The sequence below is a fragment of the Phacochoerus africanus genome, chromosome 8 (assembly GCF_016906955.1).
Source record: "Phacochoerus africanus isolate WHEZ1 chromosome 8, ROS_Pafr_v1, whole genome shotgun sequence".
NCBI classification, from domain to species: Eukaryota; Metazoa; Chordata; class Mammalia; order Artiodactyla; family Suidae; genus Phacochoerus; species Phacochoerus africanus.
In genome coordinates this window covers 165,064,910-165,079,256 of record NC_062551.1, presented here as the reverse complement: position 1 = coordinate 165,079,256, position 14,347 = coordinate 165,064,910, and positions in this window count along the sequence as shown.

Here is a 14,347-nt window from a genome sequence, read left to right as displayed (position 1 = left end):
TTGGATTCATCAACCACTGAGCCACGACAGACACTCCAGGAAAACTTTTAAGATAACATTTGACCTGAATGAAGAGAGAGTGCTACGTAAAGGCGAATTCTAGACCGATAGAAGAGTAAACACAGAGGTCCTAGGGTGAGGATACCCTTAGGACGTTCAAGAGCCAACAAGGCATACTTTGTTACTGGAGAAACATGAGCGGGAAGAAGCTTGCAGGATATGAAGGCAGACCTACCAATTTCACTCCCAGATATATACCCCGGAGATCATATATCTATTAAAGGATGGTCATAGCAGCATTATTCAATTAGCCACCAAATGAAAGCAACCCAAATGACCATCAACGGATGAATGGATGAACAAAAGTGGTACATCTATTAAATGGAATATGATTTGGCAATAAAGAAAGAAGGAAGTACTCATATATGCTCTAACATGAATGAAACTTGAAAACATGCTAAGTGAAAGAAGCCAGTCCCGAAAGACCACATAGCATATGGCTCCATTTGTATGAAATGTCCAGAACAGGCAAAACTGAAGAGGCTTTTTTCTTTTTTGGCCACATCCACAGCATGCGGAAGTTCCTAGGCCAGGGATGGAACCCAAGTCACGGCTGTAACCAGAGTGATAGTGTCAGAAGCTTAACCGGCTGAGCCACAAGGGAACTCCTCTAGATCCTTTTTTAATGAGAAATGGTATTTAGAGACCACAATCTGGGCATCAGAGGGAGGTAATTGCTACTGTTAGAACATACATCATTTTTAAAACAATTCTGAGTTGTTCGTATGCGGCTTAATATCATAGTTTATCTTAGATGGTTATGTTGAAGCCTGGAGAATGGAGACTTCCCAATTAAGCAATCTATTTCACATAGACCAAATTAATCAGAAGCTGACTACTGTCTGAGTTTTTCTTTTTCTTTTTTTTTCTCTTTTTGCCATTTCTTGGGCCGCTCCCCCGGCATATGGAGGGTCCCAGGCTAGGGGTGGAATCGGAGCTGTAACTGCTGGCCTACGCCAGAGCCACAGCAATGCAGGATCTGAGCCTCGTCTGCGACCTACACCACAGCTCACGGCAATGCCGAGTCCTTAACCCACTGAGCAAGGCCAGGGATCGAACTGCAACCTCATGGTTCCTAGTCAGATTCATTAACCACTGAGCCACGACGGGAACTCCAGGTTTTTCTTTTTTTTTTTTCATTTCTCCTGAAAAATAAAAGTTTGAGCTGGAGATGAGTAGGGAAGAAAGATGTGATGTGATTTTTTTTTTAAAGCTTGCTTTTAGATTTGAACAGAAAATTTGATGTAGAATTACTAGAGACAGAGGCAAAATAGAATTTCTCATATTATCCAAAGCATGTATAAGCTTGAAATGCCAAGGAGATAGAAAACACCTCAGTAGTTCCTTCAAGAAGAGGGTTAAGGAAGAAAAGGCAGGTCCGCAAGTTACAGGAAGTACCTACTGCTCCTTTTTGGTGCCCAGTGCAGAGCTCAATTGTTCTGCAAAGTCATTATGCAAACTAATTTGGCAACAACTTGATAGAGAATCAGAGTATAGAGAAACCGCCTACATACACACGAGAGGAGAACTGAGCTCAAAGCTCACAGTCCACCAGGTCCTGACTTCCCTCAAAACTTAAAACTTCTTGAACCTTGGTTGAAAACCACTCTCTAAAACATGCATTCGTTGTTTGTTTGTTTGTCTTTTGTTCTTCAGGGCGGCACCCGCGCACATGGAGGTTCCCAGGCTAGGGGTCCAATCAGAGCTGTAGCTGCCGGCCTACGCCAGAGCCACGAGGGATGCGAGGCATCCGAGCTGCGCCTTCATCCTATACCACAGCTCACTGCAGCACCAGATCCTTAACCCACTGAGCGAGGCCAGGGATCGCATCTGCAACCCCATGGTTCCTAGTTGGATTCGTTTCCCCTGCGTCACGACAGGAACTCCTAAAACATGCATTAATTTGACTGTTATCAATTACTTATTTTGGTTAAGAGAAGAGAGATGAATGCTGGCTGAACATCTTGTGATCTGGATGACATTTCCTGAAGGGGTCAGTTTCAGGGCTTCCAGTAATTGGGTTGAGCCAGAGAATCACACCTCAAACAGGATGTTTTTTCAACTGGGTCTTTTTTTCACAAAGTACTTTTCAAAGACAATTGCCTATTTCAAAGGAAGGACGCAGTTCTCAACCCTGGCTGCTCATTAGAATCACCTGAGGAGCTTTTACGGCAATGCTGTGTCTAAGCCCCAGAGATGCTGATTAAATTGGTTTGGGGTCGAGCACAGGCTTCTTCTGTTCGAAAAAGTCCCAGGTGATTCTAATGTGCAGCTAGGGCAAAGAACTCCTGTAGTAAATAGAGTAAAACAGCTGGAGGCTGCAGTTCCCATCATAGCTCAGCAGTTAACCAACCTGATGAATATCCATGAGGACACAGGTTCGGTCCCTGACCCTGCTCAGTGGGTTAAGGATCCAGCATTGCGGTGAGCTGTGGTGTATGTCGCAGACGTGGCTCAGATCCTGTGTGGCTGTGATGCAGGCCGGCAGCTGTAGCTCTGATTTGACCCCTAGCCTGAGAATCTCCAAAGGCCGTGGGTGCAGCCCTAAAAAGCAAAAAACAAACACACACCTGAAGGCTTTGGGTTTACAACATGTAGCTTTGATAATAGTGCAGAAAAGGTATAGAGGACAGTATATTCCAAACTGTTTTATATTCCAAACCCCATCAGATTTTAAGTGCCTTACACATATATTTATTTTTGTGTATGTTATATATAATACAAACTATAAAATTAAAAGATGATATAAATATGACAAAGGATTTTCTAAAATAGTTTTCATTCCATTTCAAATGGTATAAAAAACTTTTTCTTTCCATGGAGAGCAATGAGAGACGGTAGGCTTCATTTGTCTTAAAAATCTTGATTAATTATCTTGTGAAATAGTAATTTGCAGATTTAGTTCTAGGTGGAATTTAGTCATATACTTGACTTTAATGAACATTATAGTTTATAAAGATAATGAGGAAGAGGATCCTGTGAGCCCTTTCGGTCCCGACACTGAAGGATGTAAATCACTAGGTGACCGTATTAGTTATCTATCGCTATGTAACAATGACGTCACAAATTTAGGGGCTTAAAACAACGGGACACAGGAGTTCCCGTCGTGGCACAGTGGTTAACGAATCCGACTAGAAACCCTGAGACTGTGGGTTCGATCCCTGGCCTCGCTCAGTGGGTTAAGGATCTGGCATTGCCGTGAGCTGTGGTGTAGGTTGCAGACGCGGCTCGGATCCCGCGTTGCTGTGGCTCTGGCGTAGGCCGGTGGCTACAGCTCCGATTCAACCCCTAGCCTGGGAACCTCCATATGCCGTGGGTGCAGCTCAAGAAAAGGCAAAAAGACAAAAACAAAAACAAAAAACCAACAACACGACACACATTTATGATCTTAGGCTCTCAGAGAATCAGGAGCGGAGACGTGGTTTAATTGGATCTTCTGGTTTAGGGTCTCACAAAATTTTTATCGTTTACCAGGGCTCCCCTTGTCTGAGGCTTGACTGGTTGGGGATTCACGTCCAAGCTCACGTGGTTGTTGGCGTTCACTTCCTTGGAGGCTGTTAGATGGAGGGCCTCTCCTTCCGGCCGGCGGCGGCCCACAGGAGGCCCCCTCAGCCCCTGCCCGGCCTTCCTCTCCATACGGCGGCTCACAGCATGGCCCTTTGTTCTTCCAAGTCAGCCAAGGAAAGGGCGTCGCCCAAGCAAGGCTGTTACCGTCTGACGTGATGTAATCGCACAGTCGCCACAGTCGCCTCCACCATGTTCTCCTGGTTAGACGCCAGTTACAGGCCCCAGGCACCTTCAGATAAAGATCATATGAGGCAGTGAACACCGGGAGGCAAGGGGCCCACCGCGGAGTCTGTCCACCACAGTGACTAAATACCTCAACACACACGTGAAGGAGGGAAAGGGAAAGCTATTTTCTGTAGTAACAAGAGTTGACTGGAAAAAAAAAAAGCGCCATCTAAAAGTTGAGGTTGCTTTATTTGGTGGACTTCCTGAGGACGTCAAGCCTGAGAGTCAGCCTCTCAGATATTTCTGAGGGCCTGTTCCTAAGAGGTAACAGAGGAGCCGGGATATATAGGTGTTTCTGCAACAAAGACAAGGTAGTCATAACATCAAGAGATTACTGTTGGTAGTTCCTATTGTGGCTCATTGGTATTGAGTCTGACGAGTATCCATGAGGATTTGGGTTCCATCCGTGGCCTCGCTCATTGGGTGGCTTTGCCGTGAACAGTGGTGTAGGTTGAAGACGCAGCTTGGATTTAGCATTGCTGTGGCTGTAGTGTAGGCCAGAAGCTGCAGCTCCAATCCAACCCCTAGTCTGGGAACTTCCATATGCTGTGGGTTCCACCCTAAAAAAAGCAAAAAGCAAAAAAAAAAAAAAGATTACTGTTAATTGAACAAAATCGGATATCTCAAGCTAAGGAATTTGGGGCTTTTCTATGGAAGAGGCAAAAGTCTGGGCTCATTGAAATCATTCCTTTGATATGCACCTTAGGGTCAGTTTCTTGTTCTTTCCCATCCTGAGCCCTCTCAGGATGCGCCCCTGGGGGTGGCTGCAGTGGCTGAGGGGTTGACAGCAGGCAGCCCATTCTCCTCCACCTTTTTTTTTTTGTCTTTGTCTTTTCTTGGGCCGCACCCGCAGCATATGGAGGTTCCCAGGCTAGGGCTCTAATTGGAGCTGTAGCCCCCGGCCTACGCCAGAGCCACAGCAACGCGGGATCCGAGCCGCGTCTGCAACCTACCCCACAGCTCACGGCAACCGCCAGATCCTTAACCCATTCAACAAGGCCAGGGACCGGACCCACAACCTCAGGGTTCCTAGTCGGATTCGTTAACCACTGAGCCACGACAGGAACTCCATTCTCCTCCATCTTGAGTTCCCTCAGGGCTGTTGCGGTGGCTTGATGGCTGTAATATCTTTAGTTTCTTGATACGTCAGGCAGCATTTTTCATTCACAGAGGCCAACTAACCAATGCAGAAAGAATAATAGATAGAAAATGGAAGTTCCCATCATGGCTCAGTGGTTAACGAATCCGACTAGGAACCATGAGGTTGCGGGTTCGGTCCCTGCCCTTGCTCAGTGGGTTAACAATCCGGCGTTGCCGTGAGCTGTGGTGTAGGTTGCAGACGAGGCTTGGATCACCTGTTGCTGTGGCTCTGGCGTAGGCCGGCGGCTACAGCTCCGATTCGACCCCTAGCCTGGGAACCTCCATATGCTGCCAGAAGCAGCCCTAAAAAAGACAAAAAAAAAATCATTAATTTTCGACTGTAATTGCAATAAATTATGTAAATAAGAATAGTCAATGGATGCTAAGACCATTGAATAAAAAAGTTGGAAAATGGGATGTTTACCAGCTCCAAATTTTCTCCGCATAGACTTCTGCCTCCAATCATAATTTACCCTCTGGCGTAAAAAAAAAATCTAAAAATCTGAACAAAATATTTGAAACACTTTCCAGACGTTGGAAAACAGGTAGAACGAGATTAGCCTTGAGAGGAAGGCATCAAAGGAGGTGAGCTCTATACCTGCCTAGCTTCCTTCATGGAGAGCATTTCCTGCTACCGTTCAAGGAGGGAGAGCCCGGGGTTCAGAACTCTCCCTGAGGGGAAGAGACAAAGGTGAGAATTTGAGGAGGCCAAGGAGGCTAGAATTCTCAAAGTACCAGAGAGGAGAGAGCAGCACAGGGAAGAGGGAGCTGAAGGCGTGAGCACTGGGATTTGCAGAAGGTTCTCCTCTGTCTGCGTCTGGGTGCTGCTCAGCACATGTGCATGAGAAAACTATTCAAGTCTTGGGAAAGGAGATGGAAAAATCCTGGCCTTACATAGGCCAGAAACACTTCTTAGCCCCAAGAGCCAGAACAGGTCATCAGGTAGCATACTCAGAGGAGTCCTGCTTCAGTTGTGGGGGAAATTAGCCCTAGACGAAAAGCGGCTCTGATTTCGCTTAACAAAGCTTAAAAGCTAGCCTTGAGATGTCAGACTATTTGTAGGAACAAAACTCGAGATTATTTATAGGAATACAAAAAATATCCAGCACCCAATAATTGACAAAGGCAGGCATCCAACCAAAGATTACTAGTCATGCAAAGAAGCAAAGAATATAACATATGATGAGGAGAAAAATCAATGAGGAGACAACAGATCCAGAAATGACACAAATGATAGAATTAATAGACAAAGACATTATTATAACAACATTTTGTTACGTTCAAAGAGTAGAAAGATGCACGAGCATGTTAAGCAGAAACGTGGAAGATATTTTTAAAAAGTCCAATAAGCCTCTAAGGGCGAAAAAAAGAATGAAATGAAAGATACATTAGATGAGATTTACAGCTGATTAGATATTGAAGATCGGTTAACCTGAGGCCATAGCAATAGAAACTAGTTGAAATGAAATATACAGAAAAAAAAGGCTGGAAAAGTCATGGCCACAAGCACGCGTCGTAGCTCACAAGAATACTACGAGGAAGTTCCCTCATGGCTCAATGTGTTAAGGATCTGGTGTTGCCCCAGCTGTGGTACATGTTGCAGCTGTGGCATGGGTTCAATCCCTGGTCTGGGAATTTCCATATGCCCCAGGTGCAGCCAAAATAAAAACAATCAAAAAACAAATGAAACCCAAAGTAAGCAGAAGGAAGGAAATAATTAAAATTAGAATATAGGAGTTCCCTGGTGGCTCTTCAGGTTAAAGATCCAGTGTTGTCACGGCTGTGGCTCTGGTTAGAACGGTGGCTCAAGTTTGATCACTGGCCTGAAAACTTCTGCATGCCATGGGTGCAGCCAAAAAAAAAAAAAAGCCTAGACAAATGAAATAAAAAACAGAAAAACTGTGTAGAAAATTGATGAGGCTAGAACTGATAATTTAAGATCAATAAAATTGATATTACTTTAGGCAAAGAGATGAGGGAAAAATGAGTAGACATAAATTACCTATATCAGGAATGTGAGAAAAGGCATCAAAACAGACCCTATAGACATTATCACAATAATAAGGAGATAGTATGAAGAATTTCATGAAAAAACTTTGACAACTTAGAGAAAAGGCATCAATATAGGTCCCATAGGCATTATCACAATAATAAGGAGACGGTGTGAAAAACTTCATGAAAAAATTTTGACAATTTATTTAGGTGAATAAATTCTTTGAAATACGTGAACTACCAAAGCTCATTCAAAAAGAAACATAACCTGGGTAGTTACATATCAATTAAAGAAACTCAACCTTTGTTTAAAAGCCTTTCCCGTGGAGGAAACTCTAGTTCCACATGGCTTAACTTATAAATCCTACCAAATATTTAAGGAAGACTTAATACTCATTCACAAACAGTGCACAAAGTCTTCAAAAAAATTCTTCCCAACTCAATCTGTAAGGCCAGGATTACACCGATGCCCAGATGAGATAGTCGCTACAATGTCTCCTGGCTTTGTTTGTTTGTTTGTTTGGGACATGGAGAAGTTCCCTGGCCAAGGATCAAACCTGAGCCACAGAAGCAACCTCAGCCGCTGCAGCGGCAGCTCGGGATCCTTAGCCTGCTGCACCACCAGAAAATTCCCTAGCTCTTTTCTTTTAAATCAAACCAATATCTATCGAATTCATGTACTGGATTTGGTTATGCTTCTTTAGAGTATTCTTACATAGAACAATTCTTACACCTTTTTTTCTCTCATGTCATCCAATTCTTTAAAGACACACTTTAGTTATCCTGTGAATGTTCCATATTCTGGATTTGTCTATTGTGTCTTGGTGCAAATTGTCTTGTTCTTATACTCCTTACATTTCCTGTAACTGAAAGGGCAGAAAGTTTGCTTAAATTCAATTAAACATTTAGGTAAGAATATTACTAGGTTTTGTGGTTCACTTTATATTGTATCACATCATGAGGCTCGTAATGTTAGTTTGCTCCATTAAGAGTTTTTGGTTAAGTTAGTGACCCCGAGATCACTAAATTGTAAACACAGGTTTTTCTTTTTGCAGTTAGCAACAAGACAACCCGTGGGTGATGCTTTAGGACAGGGCAAATATCTTGTTACCTAAAATCCTTTCCCTCAGTGATTTTAGCATCCATTGGTTTTTTTTCTTTCTCTTTTTTTAAAATTTGTTTTTGTTGTTGTTGTTTGTCTTTTTAGGGCCGCACCCTTGGCATAGGGATGTCTCCAGGCTGGGGATCTAATCGGAGCTGTAGCCGCCTGCCACGCAAGACCACAGCAAGACCAGATCCTTAACCCACTGTGTCAGGCGAGGGGATTGAACTGGTGCATCCACAAAGATAAGCCCCAATCATTAACCCACCGAGCCGCAGTGGGAACTCATTTCTTGATTTTTTTTTTTTGTCTTTTTGTCTTTTTGCCATTTCTTAGGCCGCTCCCGCAGCATATAGAGGTTCCCAGGCTGGGGTCTATTCAGAGCTGTAGCTGCCAGCCTACAACAGAGCCACAGCAACGTGGGATCCGAGCTGTGTCTGCAACCTACACCACAGCTCACGGCAACGCAGGATCCTTAACCTACTGAGCAAGGCCAGGGATCAAACATGCAACCTCATGGTTCCTAGTCAGATTCATTTCCACTGCACCACGACGGGAACTCCGTTTTTTTTTTCTTTTCTTTTTTTTTTTGTCTCTTGTTGTCTTTTTAGGGCCGCGCCCGAGACATATGGAGGTTCCCAGGCTAGTTGTCTAATCAGAGCTGCAGCTGCCTGCCTACACCACGGCTTACAACAATGCTGGATCCTTAACCCACTGAGCAAGGCCAGGGTTCGTACCCAAAACCTCATGGTTCCTAGTCGGATTCATTTCCCACGTGCCATGACGGGAACTCCCACTGGATTTTTTTTTCTTGTCTTAACCGACTATTTCACAAGGAGTATAAAACTAGCAATTTCTGGAGTTCCCGTCGTGGCGTAGTGGTTAACGAATCCAACTAGGAACCATGAGGTTGCGGGCCCAACAACGACAAAAAAAAACAAAAAAATAAATAAAAAAATAAAACTAGCAATTTCTTAATTCTATTATCTTTTTACATTTATTACTGACATTTCCTGTAAAGAAAAGCTTTCCCTTATCCATGAGGATTAATTATAAGTCCTCCTAAAAAGGCAGAGGAAGTGCTTAATTTCTTTCCATTGTCAGTTTTCAGAAGAGTATGTATAAAAGCTTATTTTCAATTAGCTCTCTTTTTCTGTCTCTCCGAGAATCACTAAGGACATCATAATTTTACTTATTCAGTATTTTAAAATCACAGTCATTACTCTTTTTGATTCTCAAATTATCCCAAATTTGGTCAATGACAATTGCGTCCAACTGGCTCCTAGCTTTTGTGAAATGTCTCCCTCGGTCTTTGAGAGCTTGCTTGCTTTCTGGCATGAGAAGATATCCTTGACTCACCTTATAGCTCCCTGCCTCCTATCTTTCATAAACTAATTCTTTAAGGAGATGTGGCTCATTTTAGTTAAAAATCATGGTGAGAAATCACAGTATGGATTATTCTGATAGCGACCGGTGCTTGTCTTCACTTGGATTCCCATGAGAGCAGACCCGGAGACAAGGATTTGAGGGCAGGGAGTGTCTACGGAAGACGATTCCGCCGAGATGCAAATCAAGACATGGGGGAATGAATCAGGGCAGGAAGAGAAGCCAATAAAGGGTGTATTAATAAACGGATTACCACGGTGCGCAAATGGGCTCAATCCTTCCTCTGAGGAACTGCTTAGAATGTGCCTCCAGAGCTGTGCCATCTACTAGGGACAGAAAGGCTGGGGTATTTACCCACTAACTCCCATGCCTCACTGTTCTGGAGCTATCCCTAGATTTGTTTTGTTTTGTTTTTTGTTTTTTTGTCTTTTTTTTTTTTTGCTATTTCTTGGGCCGCTCCCACGGCATATGGAGGTTCCCAGGCTAGTGGTTGAATCGGAGCTGCAGCCACCGGCCTACGCCAAAGCCACAGCAACGCTGGATCCGAGCTGCGTCTGCAACCTACACCACAGCTCACGGCAACGCTGGATCGTTAACCCACTGAGCAATGGCAGGGACTGAACCCGCAACCTCATGGTTCCTAGTCGGATTCGTTAACCACTGCGCCACGACGGGAACTCCTATCCCTAGATTTTTAAATCCCACCACGTCCATTGGGCACTTGAGTTGGTAAACCATGCTTTGGAACTGCTGACTTTAGGTGAACTCAGAGCAGGCCTAAGAGGTCATGGGTCGGGATCTCATAGTTTACTGCATGTTATTGCTTATAGGCGCTTTCCAAAGAGAGAGCTGGGAGTTCCCATCGTGGCACAGTAGAAACAAATCTGACTAGGGACTATGAAGTTGTGGGTTCAATCCCTGGCCTCGTTCAGTGGGTTAAGGATCTGGCATTGCCATGAGCTGTGGAGTAGGTCAAAGATGAGGCTTGGATCCCTTGTGTCTGTGGCTGTGGTGTAGGTGGTGTAGGCTACAGCTGCGATTCAACCCGTAGCCTGGGAACCTCTGTATGCCGCTGGTACGGCCCTAAAAAAGCAAAAAACTGTATAAATAAAAAACAAAAGACAGAGCTGACAAATATATTTCTTAAAAACTGAATTAATATTAATATTTCCAATTAAAAATGAATATTGCAGGATTTTTTCTTTTTTTTTTTCCTTTTCTATGGCCGCTCCCACGGCACATGGAGATTCCCAGGCTAGGGTTCGAATCAGAGCTGTAGCTGCCGGCCTGCACCACAGCCTCAGCAACCCCAGAACAGAACCACGTCTTCGACCTATACCACAGCTCATGGTAACGCCAGATCCTTAACCCACTGAGCAAGGCCAGGGATCGAACCCGCGACCTCATGTTTCCTAGTCGGATTTGTCAACCACTGGGCCACGATGGGAACTCCCACAGGATTTTTCCCTTTTTTTTCTTTTCTGTCTTTTTTTTTTTTTTTTTGTCATTCTGCCATTTCTAGGGCCGCTCCTGTGGCATATAGAGGTTCCCAGGCTAGGGGTCTAATTTGAGCTGTGGCCACCGGCCTATACCACAGCCACAGCAACACGGGATCTGAGCCGTGTCTGTGACCTATACCACAGCTCATGGCAATGCCGGATCCTTAACCCACTGAGTAAGGCCAGGGATCGAACTCACAACCTCATGGTTCCTAGTCGGATTTGTTAACCACTGAGCCACGACGGGAACTCCAGGATTTTTTCTTTACTTTAAAATTTTATATTGTATCTCCTTTCTCTTATACTGAAAATCTTTTTTTTTTTTTGTCTTTTTAGGTCCGCACCCATGGCATATGGAGGTTCCCAGGCTAGGGGTCAAATCAGAGCCCACGCCACAGCCACAACACCACCAGATCTGAGCCACATCTACGACCTACACCACAGCTCACGGCAACGCCAGATCCTTAACCCACTGAGTGGGATCGAAACTGTGTCCTCATGGATACTAGTCAGATTCGTTTCCACTGAGCCACGAGGGGAACTCCAAAATCTTCTTCTTTTTTTTTTTTTGTCTTTTTTATTGGAGGTTCCCAGGCTAGGCGTCTAATGGGAGCTGTAGCCGAGGGCCTATACCACAGCCACTGCCACTCCAGATCTGAGCTGTGTCTGTGACTTACACCACAGCTCACAGCAACGTGGGGTCCTTAACCCACTGAGCAAGGCCAGGGATCGAACCCAAAACCTCATCGTTCCTAGTCGGATTCATTTCCGCTAGGAACTACCAACATCTTCATTCTTAATAATGTTAACATTTACTTGTTTTGTTCCATAATATACACTGTTAGATTCAAATTGCATTAACCATGCTATTATCAACTATAAAAAAATTATTAACTTTTAAGATTTCTTTGCAGTTTTTTTTCATCCTTAGGACATACCTCCTTTCTAACCAAAAAATAGCATATGCTTTGTGCTTATTCTGTACCTTGCTTTTTGCACTTAATGTGTCATGGAGATCACACCCTAAAGTAAGTTCTTTTTTTTTTTATGGTGGTAAAATACACATAAAACGTACCATTTAAACCATATTAAAGCGCACGATTCGCTGGCATTAAGTGCGTTCCCCTTGCTGTGCAGCTCCCTCTAGAACGTTTTAACACTTTTCCAACTGAAACTCTACACCCACTAAACAACAGCCCCCCATTCTCCTCTCCTCCCCCAGCTCCTGAAACCACCATTCTATTTTTTTTTTTTTGGTCATGCCTGTGGCATGCAGAAAGTTCGAAACTGTGCCACAGCAGTGACCCGAGCCTCAGCTGTGACAACTCCAGATTCTGAACCCACGGAGTCACCAGGGAACTCCACCATTCTACTTTCTGTCTCTCTGAATTTGACTACTCTAGGCACCTTATTCAATGGAATCATACAATATTTGTCCCTTTATGACGGGTGTATTTCACTTGGCATAATGCCATCACTGCACATTCATGTTTTAGGGTGTATCAGAATTCCCCTCCTAAGGCTGGATCTGATTCCACTGTCTGCATACACCACACCTGGTCCGTCCCTTCAGCTGTCAATGACACTTGGGTTTCTTCCACGTTTGTTTACTGTGATTAATGCTGCTATGTGAACAAAATAAAGTGGCCTGGGTCAAGGGCAAAAAAAAAAAAAAATGCTGCTATGTGTTTGGATTGACATATATCCATTCAAGTCCTTGCTTTCCATGCTTCTTTTTTTGGGTCTTTATAGGGCCACACCCGAGGCATATGGAGATTCCCAGGCTCGCAGTCAAATCGGAGCTGTAGCCGCCAGCCTACGCCAGAGCCACAGCAACGCCAGATCCTAGCCACATCTGCGACCTACACCACAGCTCATGGCAATGCTGGATCCTTAACCCACTGAGCAAGGGCAGGGACCGAACCCGAAACCTCATGGTTCCTAGTCAGATTCGTTTCCACTGCGCCACGACGGGAACTCCTTGCTTTCCCTTCTTTTGGCCACATGACCAGAAGTGGAATTGGCAGATCCTCCTCCTTCTTTTTTTCTACAGCTGCAGAGTAATTGGGGGGATAGAATCTATGCAAGCAGTTTCCCATCAGCAGCATTTCCCTCCTAGTTTCTTTTGTTAGAAATGGTATCACAATAAAAATAAACTTGTGCACAGGCATGTGGATCACTGTTGAGTCATTCACCATTCCAATCACCCTGGCTCCTTTATTTTACTTTTTTCCCCTCTTTTTTTTTTTTTTTCTTTTTAGGGCTGCACCTGCGGCATATGGAAATTCCTGGGCTAGGGGTCGAACTGGAACTGCAGCCACCAGCCTACACAACGGCCACAGCAATGCGGGATCCTTAACCCACTGAGTGAGGCCAGGGATCAAACCCACATCTTCATGGATACTAGATGGATTTTTAATATGCTGAGCCACAATGGGAACTCCAAAAATGGTTATTCTGACAGCCAGGAATTAAGGGCCTCCTGGTCTCAGAGGCTGAGGGGCTCGTATCCTGATTCTGATGGAAGAGTCCTGGCAGCATTTCTGTCTTCCTTCTCTGTGTCTGAGCTGAACCAGGCCCAGATGCTCACTGGGCAAGGTTTCTATCACATCTGGACACCTTCTGAGTCATTCTGCTCCCAGGTCTTCTCTCCCACAGCTCATCCGAGGTTCACTGGGTGGGTGGGAGGAAGAGCATTATGTGGCTGAGCTGAAGACCTCATCTGCTTGAGAACAACGCAGGTCTTGGGCTTTATAAGCCCAATAAAATGGACCCTCATTTTTCCAGGGGCCCCTATATGTCTCCAGGAGGGGAACTCTGAGAGACCAGTTTAGGAAAGGAAACAGAAGAGACAATTTTCTGGCTTCGGAGACAGACAAGCCTGAATTCCAGTCCTGGCTGTGTCACTACCCAGTCCTGTGACCACAGGACCATCACTTAAGCTCTGGGCCTATATCGCTTCTTCTATAAAACGGATATGATACTGTATCCCAAAGGCCCAAATGAGATAATACAGTCAAAGCGTTTTATAAACTGTTTGTCCCCGTGCAAACACACAGCATTGTTACAGTGAGGACAATTGCTTCCTGTATGACTAAAGTGGCTAATGGATTTCCTGCACATGAAACACACATTGGCTCAGACCCTGGCTACTGTGCTGGGTCCCAGGGAAGCCAAACTGAGTTTCCAGCTTCATCTAAACAAATTTTTTGGTAACGTGGCCCCGCTTCCCCTTGCACTGGCATTGAACACAGGCCGTCCAGGAAGTCTGCCTGGCCAATCTGGGCCTCCTGAAATGAGGGGTTAGAAAACCATCGTCTGGATCCTGCACATCATAGAAAAGAGCTTTTCAGTTCTTGGCTCTTGACTCCTGTTT